Here is a 15,918-nt window from a genome sequence, read left to right on the forward strand (position 1 = left end):
CTAAACTTTATATTAGGTATTCTCAACGCCATAAGCACCATTCTCATTAACATTTCTGATAATTAGTGTAACCAGTTTAAGTGATCACCAGGTAAAAAATCAAAAGCCGTGTATCACTTGTTTATGCATCTGGTAGATATTTTTGGTAACATAAAATGGAGAGAAACGGTCTTGTGTGGCTTATAGTATCTTAGCCAAGATTGATTTCAGCGTATTTGCTTTCCAACGATTTTGCGATTATGATCTCGTGGTATTAATTCGATTATCTATTTTCTTTGAAGAAAACGAACAAAGGGTCTCACTATTTACCAATATTAAGCACTAGTCAGTTTCCACTTACCAATTGATTGTGATTCTAAAATCTACTTAAGACTGATCGATTTCGTAAGATTGATCAACAAAATTACTTCAGCAGAAAGAATCAGATTTACGGTTTTCGGGATCAAGGGTAAAATTAAAACATAATAAAAAAGAGAAGATGGGGAGGTTAATTTGGTTTACCCACGTTAACGAGGTGTAATATATTATAATAGGGTTATACGTAGTTATAGTATAAGTTGCATTTAGTCACTTCCTTACCCCGTATACTAATAGTTTAACTACTGCTAACTTCTACAAATTTTGGATTTGTATACCTATTCAAAGAATTTTTTTATCAACCCTTGAAAGTTGTTCTCCCCAAAATCGGTTGGATAACGAAGCTATCATAAAATCAAAGTTATGATAAATTACCGAATTTAGCATTTTTAAAACATTTTGCAAGTTACATTGTATTTTGATTACATTTTTTTAAGCAACTACGAAAAAAAAATGTTAAAGAGTATAAGCGGCCTTCGGATGATACATTTTCTAAACTGTTGTTAGCTAACAAAGTACTATTTTTGATTAAATTTTTCAATTACTTTTGATTACTTATTAGAGTTTTATCTACACGAACAATTTGAATTGTTATCTTTTCGTGTATGATTTATATTTCTTCACATATATATATATTTTCTTTAAAGTCCATTTTTCGAAAGTTCGTCCCAAGTCTCCGAGCATGGTGCATCCCAATAGTTGCATAAGATGAAGAGCAAGCGGAATCAATAACTTCATTTGAAGAAATTAAAATAATAAGGAATATGCATATCAAAAATCTTGTTTCCTCTAATATTCAGTGAACCCTAAACCTCTCTAACACAACATTTTTTTTTCTTTTTCTTCCATGGGTTCTTCCACTTCTTCTTCGATTATCACTAGTAAAACCAAGATCCAACACCTTGTATCAACCAAACTTGATTTTGGTAACTACCTCATATGGCGTGCCCAATTCGTTTATATTTTTCGCAATCATAAACTCATGAATTTTTCGATGAAACTCATCCATGCCCTTCAGAATTCTTAATAGTACCGGTATAATTACAAATGAAAAATACGATACTTAAAAGGAAGAACATAGCTTACGTATGGTCATATGGATTTCTCCACTTTTTCCGACCCCATTTAGCATTGGTAACTCGTCTTTAAATATCTGGAACAATTTGTAATCCTAACGAAGGTAGTGTTAAAATCACAAAGACATACTATACAAAGATACACAATAAGGGGAAAATTTGGTCTTGGAGATAATTAACGTGTGAGCATTTCCATGCTCACCAAAGTTGAAAATTATAGAGCATATTTATATGGTGTGATCCTATTGTTGGATGTTCTACTGGGCATTCGAAAAGCACAATTGGGAGGCGATGGACTTTTTCTAAATCCTTCAACGGGTTATGTTATTTTCATGAAGTTCACTTCCCCAAACATGTATTTTCCATGGTTATCTATTTCTTCTATTTTTTTTTGTTAAACTTTGAATGATTGGAACTCATTAATTTTTTTTCAGTTGAGTCTGATTGTTTTCTTATTCATTTGTATTCATTAGGGGTGTGCAACGGACGGACGGTTGCGGATTAGGGGTCACCCGTAACCAAACCGTCAAAGTTGCGGATTTGGAAAATTGAACCGTGACCGGCCCAATCACCCGCGGATTTGACCTTTGTGGATCAGCGGATTCTACGGACCGGTTGCGGATTAACCGCGGACTAGGGGTAAAAAAAAAGTAAAAGAAACAAAAATACCAAGTTTATAAACTAAGTTAGTGCAGCGGATGATCAATGTGCTGGCCAAAATACACATTCTAGGGACTTTGCAGCGGATGATCAATGTGTTGTGTAGTGTGTTCGACGCTACATTGCAGTTTGTAGAAAGCCCATTGGTGTGTCCAGGTAGCATGCTTCAACTGCCAATGCCAATATCTCGATGAAGCTTGTCCAACAGCATGGTTCGACTGCCGATTTGTCAATGAAGCTTACCAGGGAGAAGAGTCTGTCTCAAAATTCACCATATGAAGCTTACTGACACATGGGCTTTTCTTTGTACTTGATCTTTATACCCGAGCATGAAGATATAACTTAGTTGGGTTTAGTGATCATCTCGGGCTTATCTTACTCAAATGCGGTGCGGGTGAATCCGCGGTTTTCAATATTCAACCGCATCCAAACCGCTAAAACGTGCGGATTTGAGAATCACATCCGTGTCCGTCACATACGTCTTGCGGTTTGGACGAAATCCGTAATTTTGCGGACTGGTACGGGTTAAATCCGCGGTTCCGGTTTTTATGCTCACCCCTAATATTCATACTCTCTTGCATTTGTGATTCTGATTATTTTCTCCTTATTATTTTTCCATCTGCATTTTCAGTTTGCTCCAAATAAAGTTCCTTAATGCTAGTGGAAATGAATATTGAGAATCATAAATCATATATTCTATACCAAATGAGAAACTTATCTTACGGTTAACCGCCTATAGATTTTGTTCTTTATATGAATTATAATGTGTTGTATGTTTTAAAAATCATCCATTTCATTCATACTCTGTCAAGGTTCCCGCGTTCTAAAAGCGTTCACGTTGTCTCATATTTGGTTTCATAAAATTGATATTGTCATGTAGGGAAAGCAGCAGTTGAGCATAATAACACTTTCAAATACTTTATTCTTTTGTCATATCAATCAGGTAGGGGACTCATCGTCTTCGGATAACTAATTTGTTAGTGCGATTCTGCGCATTTTTTCCTCGGTATCAAACATAGATTCTACAAAAAAAAAATCCCAATATTCATGTGCTTAGAAACATCCCTTTCTCCATTCGGCCGTGTGTATTTTAGATGCTTAAATAGTTCAGTTTTATATTGACCTTCTAAGTTACATGGCTTGGTAACCACCCAGATATAATCTATGGCTCATAGTTTTTCTTTCTATTTAATTTCATTTCACCACAAGAATCACAAGCTAACCTTCTCATTTTTAGTCTTTGACCTCTTACTAATTTTTATCCTTGAATGAGTTACATTTTATTCGTTATATTCTCAAACTTTGATCACATTGCTAAATATCTTATCTCAACTTTGCTGTTGTGAATTTTTAGAATTTTAGTCTTTTGTGGATCAGTGAAAACAATACCGTGGTTTTCAAACAGTACTATTATAAATGAAAAAAAGAAGATGTTTCTTTTGCGCACATGTCTACTGTTGTAAGGTAGAACAAAGAAGATATTGATAATAAGCACATTTTCACCGTTATAATTTTTTCATCAAGACTCTTTTCCTACCTTACTAAGAGGTTTTCTTGGGTATGCTTATATGATTTTAAATTTTCTGGTAACAAACGCAAAAATTATGTCAATTGATGAGTCACAATATTATAATCAACATAAATTAAAATATGACAAAATTTGATTGTAAGAATCATTACATATAAGAGATTCTAATGTTATCAGGTTAAGTGGTTAACCATTTGACGGACTAGCTAACCATGGTTTCATCATTTTTATGTAGCGAATAACCTCACATTTGGAAGGTAAAGACCGTAGAATGTCTAAGAGTTTTGATGTACTGAAGATACATCTTATGTGAGTATTATAGATTTCCATCTGAAATGGTTTAACATTATATAATATAATGGCTTAACTAAGTAAATTAGAAACCATAAATTAACATTTGTTGTGTTATTGAATTCGTAAGATCATAGAATGTGATATTTATTATTCAGTTCATACCGGGTTTTAATCTTTTTGGAACATTCTTAAAGAGAAAAAAGTCAACAAGGATATGGACATTTTTAATGCATACCCAACTATCCCGGATGAAACTAAAATAGTTCCATATTTTGGTTTTGAACGGTCACTTAAATAAGGGAAATTCAGAAGGACGGTATCAATTTAAATAATCCATTAGAACCTTTGTAAACTATAAAACACATAACATTGTTTTGTTTTGTTTTTTGGAAAGAGAGTGTGAAAATTAATTATGATAAATTCGCGGATTGAGGATATAACTTTAACATATTTGGAAAGATATGAAAGTATCAAGCATACTAGAAATAAATCAAATGTGGCTATATGAGAAAGGATTTGTAGACTGAAGATCGGAAATATCAATCTATTTTTTCTTCGGTTTTGATAAGGAGGGTAATACGATAAATAATAACTATTGAATCTAATATCCAAACATCGTAAAATTCATATTCAAATAAAAATTATGGTACAGATTAAGCCTTATTTCTTTATATAAAGAAGACATAAAGTGTAAGGTGTTAAAAAAAAGTGTCCAAGAATTTTCTTTGGCTCCGCTCACAAACTTGATATTTGAGAACCATGTGATTCTCAAAGTGATAGGAAGTCGATTGATGAATAAAGTAATAAAATCGAACGAAAGGGAATTTTGAGAAGCATGTGATCTTCCCAGAGGAGTGATAGTAACTCCATAATTCCATGTGATTCTCCATAATCTGTTAAAATAATCAGTTCATTTTATCTGAACACCGGTGATGAGTCAGTAGTTCGAGTTGTTATTGTAACTTCATCCCAAAGCATATTTTTTCTCATGCTATCATCATCTAAATTAGGTCATTGTAATTGAAGGTTAGTGCTTTAACTTTTGAACTTACAAGGTTTTAGAATTTCTTGAATTTTCCAAAATTAGGTTCTTTTTACTTTTTTTGATTTTTATGCAACTAAGTTTTATTTTTTATGCTTAGCAAGACAAGTATTATACTGATTTTAATACATAAAACAATTTAAGCAAAAGTCATGATATGTAGAGCTTGAAAATGTATTCTATCTTGATGTAAATATACTGTGTGCATTAATATCAACCTAAATACCAAATTGTATCTCATGAGTTATAAACATAACGCCGCACAATGTGATTTTTTTTTTCTCTGCGAATAATTACAAATGAATGGCATTTTTATTGATCATTTTACATAATTTCGGAGTTTCCATTCAAATTCTCATCGAATAAGCTCTCACGTAGTAGCAAGCGCAAGCAAGTTTCTGTAGTATGTTATGCAATTAATTGACTTGTCTACATTTTTTTTTAATTTGTTATTTTATAGAAAAATATTGTTACAGATCTAGCATATCAATTCTGCTTTCACGAGGTATTCGATAGTTTTGATGAAATAAAAGATTCCAATGATAAGGGTAAACTGCTTTGAACTGAATATTGACATTCTTAAGTATAACTTTTGTCTAAAGTATCCTCAATTGAGTACCATGATATAATAAATACATATATCAATATTTTAAAGGTAATTTAAGTGATATTAACAATAACTAATGTACGGGGAATTTTCCAATTTTTCGTACCATATATAAATTATCATTAATAAGAGATAAAACAACTTAAGGATTACAAAGAGTCCTTTCGAAACACAACATACTACTACAATACTAAGGTTGGAAACATAATATATATATCAAAATAATAACAAAAAAAGAACTACTGATTTGGCAAAGGATAAAGAGTATTTTAATGGAGGGAAGTCTATGATTTTTATGTATATGCAGAGAGGGTGGAATTTCATGATTGAAAAATTATCTAGATTAGGTTTACATGAACCTAAACCTATTCATAATTTCAAGGATCTATGGATGACGATACACTTCAATTGTTTCTAGAAATTATTTACAGAATATATTTGATAAACATCTCGAAGTTTATATTTTCATATTTTACTTTTGGTATTTCACAAGACACTGTTATTGTGGATTTTATACAACTATTTAATAAACATGGCATTAATTCGTCATTCGAATGCTAATTTTCACAATGATTTTACCTTTCACTTTACATATTTGTCTTCCTTACCAAAAAAATCCTGACTTTATCCTTAAAACAGGAGACTTTTGGTCAATTTCATAAAATTACTCGTAACCGAACACAGAACAAAATTCAATAATAAAACAAAGATTGGAAATCAATGAACCAAAATTTTGAGAACTAAGAAAAATTATGTTAGAGCATAGCTAGGTTGAACCCAGCAAGCGTTGGTATGTCAAGTTTGGTTGTCATATTTTAGTATCAAAACTTGTCTAGACTCGCTTGATTAATTAAATACCAGAGTCAACTTCGTTTAGGTTAGAATAGAAAGTCTAGGAATGTTGAGACATACAAGTATTTCTCCGAAGACCTGAAGAATGAGAAGAAGTAACGACTGCAACAATGATATCATCCTTCCACTTGAGGTTAGTAATACTGACTTGACTTGTTTCCATTCCTAACTTATCTTTCAAGTCGTATAATATTGAAAACATAACATGTGAAGCTGTATATATATAATATTCTAGTGATTATACTTGGTCATATCATTATGATAAAAGTGTCAAGGAATCTATTGAATTACGAAGTATAAACGCTTATCTTTTTGAACTTCTTAAATACGACATCAACATAATCTTTGTATTTAGTTACTTGATTATATGTAATCTATAGGCGTTGATTTCATCATAGGAAACAATGTTTTATAACATCTTTTTTAAAGGAAGTACATATACGAACTTGTTTTGTAATCGAAAGGAAATCAGGATTGGTCTAGTTCTTTATTGAATTTTTGAATGATCAATACAAGATGACAAGGTAGAACCCATCTTAACTTATGTTGAGAATTGAGGTACCGGTCATAGCCTATAGTGTGTAGCAAGTTGTAATCGGCCACAAGCTACTTTGTGGAGAAAGGTGTAACCGGTCACAAGCTACATTAGGAAGTTAGTTATAATCGGTCACAAGCTACTTTTTTGAAGCAACGTGTAACCGGTCACAAGCTAACTTGGGAAGTAAGGTGTACCCGATCACAAGCTACCTTTGGGAAGCATGGTATAACCGGACACAACCTAGTTTGGGAAGCATGGTATAACCAATCACAACTTATATTGTGAGTCATGGTACAACCGATCCTAAGGAGAAAAACCGAGTTTCCAATATTCAGATATCCCTCTATGTTTTATGTGATCTTGGAATTAGGGTTTGTTGAGAGAAACTTCTAGATGTCGACACATGTACATACCTATTATCATTAATTGTTCAAAGATATTCCTTGATGCTCTAGGAGATCTCATACTGAAATATTGCAAAACATTTAAAATAATTTTCGTAATATATGTTTTAATTACCAGCAATTAAAGCATATCCTCTGGAAAATATTATTAGCTAATATGCAACACTAATAATATAAGTTTTTTATGAGAGATTTTGGAAATATGGTTTGTCATTTAAGTGGAAATAGGAAAACCGAAATCAGGTACTTTAATGTTAATATTTTGAGAATATTTTCGGTTTTGGAATTTCCTTGTTGTCTAAACAACCTTGGTCTATAAATACTTGACTTTGCATTTCTTGCGAACTATCCTAAGATCCAGGAAAACTTCATTCTTGCTGGATCCATCTATCCAGAGATGAAAGTACCCTAATTAGGAGAAATCTCTTACGACCGCTCGTTTAACGATTTCTGTGGGATCAAGAAGCTCTACGAGTACCGTAGGTGGGAAACTAAAGTGCAGTGTTATTTTTGTTTTCAATTATTGATTTGATTGATTAACGGTTGTTGAAACTTTGATTGCACCTAGTTTGTGTATTCTTGAGAACATTCTCTTCTGATATAAGGATCACTCAAACTAGATCAAAGTATCGACGTGATCTTTAGAAACATTTTCATATATAAAGACATCTTGTGATAATACATTGTTAGCAGACTTCGTTCTGTGTGTGGTTGATCACAAGAAAAATCAAGTTGTATTGTGCATGTTATTGACGGAAATAGAAGATTTGAAAATGAAAAAGAGTTTCTTATTAGTTCTCGTATCTTATGGATTTAGTGCACAAACCTTGATCGGATGGGATCCAACTAGAATCATGTTTGTCTTTGATAGACTTGATTGTCTAGTTGTGTAAGACCGACATCGCTTTATAGTTATTCTTTGAGTTCTATGTTGATTGATTGCGAATCTAGATATTGGTTATCTCGGTAATCAAATTTTAGATTGATCTAACTAGACAAAGAAGTTTATTAGTTTAAAGGGAAGAGCCTTTGTCAACAACTCAATAATATATTTTAGCAAAGATTGATTAAAATGGTTACCAAACAGATTCTTCCTTTACTATTTGGAATACGATCCAAAGGACTTGATATTCACGTGCGTGACTTTAGAAATCAAAGGCGCAGGGATACTAAGGAAACTAAGTATCTAGGGGTAAGTCTACTTGGTCTCAACTATATGAAGTTGGTATTAGATTTTGTATAACGGATTCATTCTAAGAGTATTCAAAACTGGATAAGGTCCCGGGGGTTTTCTGCATTTGCGGTTTACTCGTTAACAAAATCTTGTTGTGTCATTTACTTTACTTTCGCATTATAATTTGTTTATTATAATAAAGTAAATTACACTTGTACATTAATCTGAATTACTTGATATTGATCCTAATAGTCAATCAGTTTTATTACCGTAACTAATGTCAAGTAAATATCTTGTTCTCGTATTGTCTCAACCTCGTCCGCAGAAAATCACACTAGGTATAGGACTTAAGTTGTATTGTCTCGACTCAGTCCATAAACGGTCACTTAAAATATAAGACTCATATATTGATATATAAAAGATTATGGTGTATTTGGGTACCCTCGTCTTTTTAATTGGTATCAGAGCAGGCAAACACGAAAAAGATCTAACAATCTGTGTTTGGTGCGATCCAACCTGTAAGACTGGAATCTAAAAATGGTTTTGAAAATGACTCAATTAACGTAAAACAAGATATCAAGAGTTTTGAATTAACACTTGATGATGGCATCTACGAATTAATATCTGAAAAAGCTCATGGAATCATCTCAAAAAAATTTATTAGACAAGTTAATCTTGTTAATGATGTAGAAATTGATGACAACTGGGGAAAACGCCTACAAGAAAAGTTGGACGAAATTTCTGATGGTGGTGACTCAGATATTGATCGAGATGTAGAAAATGATATCTCAGAATACTCTAAACTATTGTCCTTTGACAAATAAAAAACTGAGAACTTCGGATTTTGTTGGTTTTATGACTCCTCTTTGTCGTGAGAACAAGAAACTAAAGTATTTAATAGAAGGATATTATAGTGGTTATCGCCTCACTGAAACTCTTCTTAGAGATCGTACAAAAGATCTAAATTCAAAGAAACTTGAATGTAAAAATCTTCGGAGAGATCACTTTTTGTCGAAAAATAAACTTGTTAAATATCAAGAAAGGATTAACTCTCAACAAAAGAGTTTTGAAGAGAAGGAAGGTGAATATCTCTCACGAGAAAAACACCTTGAGGTTGACCTAACTGGTGCTCTTAATAAAATCAAGATGTGGGAAGAAGAAAATTTGGACCTGAAAAAGCTCAATGATAGCTCAAAAATTTAAACTCAATATTATAAGAAAGTGGAAATCATCGTGATACACGAGGATTAGGATACAAGGGAATAAATGCTTCAAACATTAGCAAATAGGTAAAATTTGTCAAAGCTATAAATTGTTCTCAATCAGAGGCTTCCAATGATATCAAAGATGCTCTTATTTCTTGTAAAGAAGTAAAATCTATCATCCTCAGATTCATGTTCAACCATATTCTTCAAGTGCATCCGTCAAAGAAAGCACTTCTGCTAATGTCAAGAAAGCAACAATCTTGATCAAAGATAAGAAGAAGAAGAAATATCGTCGATCTCAAATGCAAGTGGATCCACAAAAAGGTAACATTAAAAATCACACTTCTTATGTTACTAAGACTGGTCATTATGTATATGGGGTTTCAGTTTGTGACATCAAATTAATAAACCCTAGCGGAGAATATATTGGGATAAATGCAGATTCCCATTTTGTAAATTTAATTTATTAGACAATGGATGTTTAACTGGGATTACCAGTATTACATAAAATCAATTTGATTGAAATAATAAAATTTTCGAATGAACAAGATACAGATGATAACAAAAAAAGGCCAAGCGGTTGAATGTGTAACATGCTATGAAACTTGAATGTATAACATGCATGTATTAATTGATATATGATAGAAGTTTTCTCAATAGATGATTATTGAAATCAACAAGTTCATTGGAAAAAGATATGACTATGGGACATGGAGATAACATAGTTCCTTATAAGATGATAAAGTTATCAGCTGTACATATGATATGATGTTATGAACGGGAAATTCTTCACACTTCACTCTATTCACAGATCACATGATGAATATATTATCTCATGAAAACTCAAGCGTAATAACAATGAGATTTTGTTGACAAAGATGAGTTTGATTAAGTCATTTGACAACTAACTGAAAATCAAGATTTAATTACATTAAGGATATGATATCCAGTTATAATAGAGATTAGTGAGATAAATAATGGGGATTACCCGTTTCATAGAGATGTGAATCCAAGAACATAATATGGAGATTTTCTGTGGATCTTGCCGTGAACAATGGCAAGAAATTTGTTTTGGTTTCTTCTATGAAAGATCTAGAAGATAATAATTGTCGACAACTGTCGGCAGAGAAAAAATTCTTGGATGTGAAGAAAATCAAGAAAATAAAAAAAATAAAACAAAATTAGGAAAATTTATTCGACTATAACTATGATGGAGAATAAAAAAATTATGCATTGGGAAAAACAGACTACTATTGATGATTAGCCTGAACAAAATTGATAAAAATGATAACCCAAAAAATAGAAACCGGAAGCAATTGAGCGAATCTCCCCGCTCTGATATCATAATAAATTATAGGTATCGAGGTATCATCGATTAGACAAAATGAATCGAACATAAATAAAGAAGACATGAGAATTAAAGTGGTTCGGCACTGACACCTACATCCACTGAGAAACCCGGAAGGATGAAATGTTATTGATGTTCAACACATACTGAAATTACATTTATAGAGTTAGGAGGATGAAAATATATTACTAATTAATATTAGAATATGCTTATTTAGGAAGTTAAAAGATTACATGCAATATTGTTTTTTTGTAAATTAGGAATTCATTAAAAGAGACTAACTTAAGGCGTTAGCAGCCATGATTACCTCAAAAGTATAGCCATCAAATAAGAATGGTATACAAGAAGAAACAAACAAATTAAAGGTATTAAAAGAAAAGTAAAAGGGGACGGTTGAAAGTAAATGATAAAACCACCAAAAGGTGTTGGACACGCATATATTGCCTCGTTAAAAACCTTGACGAGGAAAACCCATAACCAAAAGGATAAAATCTCGACGAAGGAAAAGAGCACAGCGCGATAAGTCCTAAAAACTTTCCTAGAACTAAAAATGCAAAGACAACCAAAACCTTTATAATTCTTCAGGAGACTAGGAAACATGCATTCTCCATCGATACCCAATGAGTAGTCTTCTAATACTGACGATGTGTAAGGATCCGCAAACAAGTTGTGAAAATTGAGCATCTTTGCTCGAGATAATACTATCAAGATGGATTCCTGAGCCATTCTATCACGAACATGTATGATAAAAGTGTCACTACGGCCTATACAGGAAAGAGATCTCTTCTTAATGATTGAGGATGACGGTTTATCCTTTTCCGCAATCGAAGATTTTGTTGGTGAAGGTAGTATCTTCGACAAAATGTAACCAAGTTGAACACAGCCAGTATTGATTTCAGCATCATGTTGTTTCACAAGAGTCTTCAATTTCCTATTCCAAGATGCACAAAGGTAGGTTAAAGTGCACACTAACATTACACAATCACAATTCATCTTAAAGGGAAAAGCTAATAAACAGAAATAACTAATAGATAAGGCTAACACCATCAAGAAAATTTGACCTAGTTAAAAAAACCTATTATGAAAGGGAAGATGAAACTGTACAAGATGAGTGCAAGTTAAAAAGATTAGTCTAATGTCCAGTGTCAACTAATCCAGGGTAAAAATTGCACACATAGAAAAGGAGAGAGCAAATAATACAAAGTAAAATTAGAGACGATTAACAACTTAATGTTAAGAAAAGCTAAGGAAATTAACAGATATTACATCACTGTAAAAGCTAGTGAATCTGAATGACATGCATCATAAACAAATAAGATTAAATTGACAATTTAAAGAAAAAAACAAAGAGAAGAGTGGAAGAAATAGGCCCCTGAATAGCCAAACCAACTTGTGACTCTGGCCAAACACTTGATTCCTGCACTTGGTCACAAAAAATTAGAAAAACACAAGAATAGTAGAACACTGGAAACAAAAACGCAGATGTCAAGGTTATTAAGGATGGACTTACCTGGGGGCTTAGTCATATCAGTGGGGCTAGGATTAGAGACTGAGATTAAGTTCTTCATTCTAACCATTATTTTTCAGGCATAACAAATCACAAAATCTTCAAGAAAAACTTAAAATCATAGGAAAAACTAAAATCCTAACAAGAAAACAGAGACAGAAAGGAGGGAGTTGCAAACAGGCCAACGAAAAGAAAAAAAAAAAGAAAAAACTAGAATAGACTCGCTAAGATAGAGCCAAAACGATGTTAGATCGCATCGAGACAAGAGAGGAAGACTTGGGCAGCATTCAGAACAACCAACAGACAATCAATCCCACTGAAATCCCATGACTAACTTTGAAACATGGAGCACAAATTTAAGAACAAAGGATAAAAGAAAAAAAGAGGGAGATTAAAGCAGAAGATATTGAGCCGCTCCAAAGACTATAAGACAGAGATAAAGATATACAAAACAAGCCAATAACATACTAAGGGGATAAGAAGACAGAGAACCATTATAGAGAAACAGAAGGAAGAAATTTTCAGAGTATCAAAACAAGAGCAAGGGATTAAGAAAGGAACTTTTGCAACAGAATCGAAATAATATGACTTAATCGACTAGCAATAAGCCAAAAAACACAGAAGAAATCAAGCAGGAGAGAAGAAGCAGGACAGGGAAAGAGAACCCATATAACTAAATACGCCGGACAAGAATCAGAGAGAAATAAACAATAAAAGGATTATCTAAGGATTTTCATTTTCATTTGGGGTTCAAAACCCTATTTTTACCCTATTTTAAGGGTCTCAATTTTGAAGACATCTTATCAAACACCAAGATACATAACCCAAATTCACATACCACAAGCAAAAGGAAAAAGGAAGGAGAAAGAGAGAAAGAATAAGAAGCAAGATCTAAAGAGAGAATCATCACAATTTCCAAATGAACAGGAATCAATACAGAAATTAAAGATTAAAGATTCAACTGACAAACAACAGCATCAAAGACCTTAGATATTTCGATTAAGCAAGCAAACAACAGAGGAAAGGAGAAAAAATACCCCAGAAGACTCGATTCCAGAAAGATACAAAGAGAAAAGACAACCATAGAAGCCAAGAAGACTACACCAACAAGTAGAGATCACGATGAAATGATTAAGAACACGATGAACAAAACCCAAACAAGAAAAAGACTAATTATGCCATCAAAATAATAGTGTTTTACATCAGATTTCTCAGATCCATAACTCCTACTCTTGATCTAACTTTCACCCCCAAGCTGTCCTAAAATTTACTCTCTAATGGAGTTAGCCGCCATGGAAGAAAAATTTTCTTCTAGGATTTTTCTGGAGAGCAAGAGGAGAAAAAGAGGAGAGAGGAGGCAACGTTTTCTTATTTACATGCAATATTGTTGTCTTGCAATCTTTAATTATCATCTTGTCACCGGTCATTTGACTTCTATCTACCTCTACGGTCACCTCGGCTCAATGCACGATTATACACGGACGCAATATTCTAATAGTGGGTTTATTGAATTATGAGGCGTCCAATCTAGTTACTGTGATGTTGAGTCCTTGTTTATGTTGCCGAATTCGAGGAAATTGAAGCTGCTGGAGAAGCACTTCAAAAAAGAAATCTAAACATTTTGGAATCCAGGTTTTGCTCGGCATTTGAGTTTTATGCTCTCATAACATTACTAATTTAGCACAAGGTGATGTTTAACACATTGAAACAAACCACACAATCAAGAAAACATCTACATGAAGCAAATAAAGAAATTTAGTTCATTCAAACTCTAACCAATGTATCAAATGTATATGAATTTTTGGCTGATCCCATCCCTTGTCATATCAATTCATTTTATGAATCAAAATTAGGAAGGTAACCTTTTCTTTCACATCTCATTGTAAACCAAATGAGTAAAAATTTATAAGCCATTTTCCTTCCGTTGGTTGGCTGGCACTGGCAGGCCCTGAAACTAGCGACTGCAAGTCTCAGTTGAGAGTAGAAATGATAATGAATTAGTCTCACAGGGATTAGAAACCACAACTCTACTCAAATTGCTGTGTCTAAAACTAGCACTTCACTCTCCCAAATAACTCACGCAGACGTGCGGTAAGCCTTTCGCCTTTTACTAAAGAATACCGTGTGCTTGCCGTTTCTAAGCGGCATACGCCTATTTTTGAAGGGTTTCTCTTTCCCGAGAGGGACCCACCAATCCTCCAAATCCAAGTTTTCTATCCCAAGGCTTAATTCCTGGAACCAAACATCGAGTTTTTTTTTCTCAACCGAGGAGAGATTTCAATTGGGAATTGGTAGGCAGAAGACTTCAGTTTTTGTTTCTATGATGATAGCTTCAGGTGGTTTACCCTTGAGCTTGAAAGTTCTCTCATATCTCCTCGAGCCATAAGGTCCAAAAGACAGCCGCATAGAGACGAATCCATAGCTCCTTTGCAGCTCCATGTAGATGATTTGACTTCCAGTTAGAGATAAAGGCAGGCAAAGCAGGAGTAAAGACAATTCCAGATTTTTTGAGAATAAGAACAATTGAGAAACAAATGATTGCTAGTTTCTTCATGCGTTCGACAAAGAACACAGATATTGGCTACACAGTTCCGTTTGTGCCACCATGACTTTCATACCTCTGATTCTCAACAGAAACTGTAAAAACTGTTGAGCCACTGCCATAGTATGTCACTGTTCGTAGAACTGTTGGAGTCCCGTTCATATTGGTCACACCAATTGTAAGGGGAGTTGGTGGGTTTTTGCAAGCGATTGATTTTGTAGTGAGATTCCAGGATTGTGCAGGGGCATTGTGGTACCATAAGTACATATGGAATCGATTATGTCGTTGGAGCTGAAATCTTGGGATCTAGAGCTGCTTGAGAATTTACGTTTATAGTCGAATGGTGCCGTGGGAGAACCAATCTGATCTTTTACCATGGGTCTCCAAGTAATATCCATCACAGAAAACATAAGATGATGTATATTTTTGCAAATTGAGGTACCAGTGAGATAATCTTGTGTTGGAATATTTTCAACGCCGCTAACCAAAGGGGGGTCCTGGGGGGCAACGCCCCCGGAAGAATTTTTTGAACTGAAGGTTTTATTTGGCCGATAAAAGCCTGTTCGAAAATTTCGAATCCAAAAGACACCATTGATGTCTGTTGATGAAGGAACCTGACGGTTCGTGAATAGAAACCTGTTGGCGAATAAAAAAAAAACCTATTCCCAACAGGTGCAAAACCCTTTATAAATAGCTTCTCCCAGTTTCGTTTAACATATAAGAAAAATCAATTTGTTTTCTCTGTTTCAAAAAGCATCATCAGAAATCAGAAATCTCTTTGTGT

This window comes from Papaver somniferum, chromosome 11 (genome assembly GCF_003573695.1).
Source record: "Papaver somniferum cultivar HN1 chromosome 11, ASM357369v1, whole genome shotgun sequence".
Lineage (NCBI taxonomy): Eukaryota > Viridiplantae > Streptophyta > Magnoliopsida > Ranunculales > Papaveraceae > Papaver > Papaver somniferum.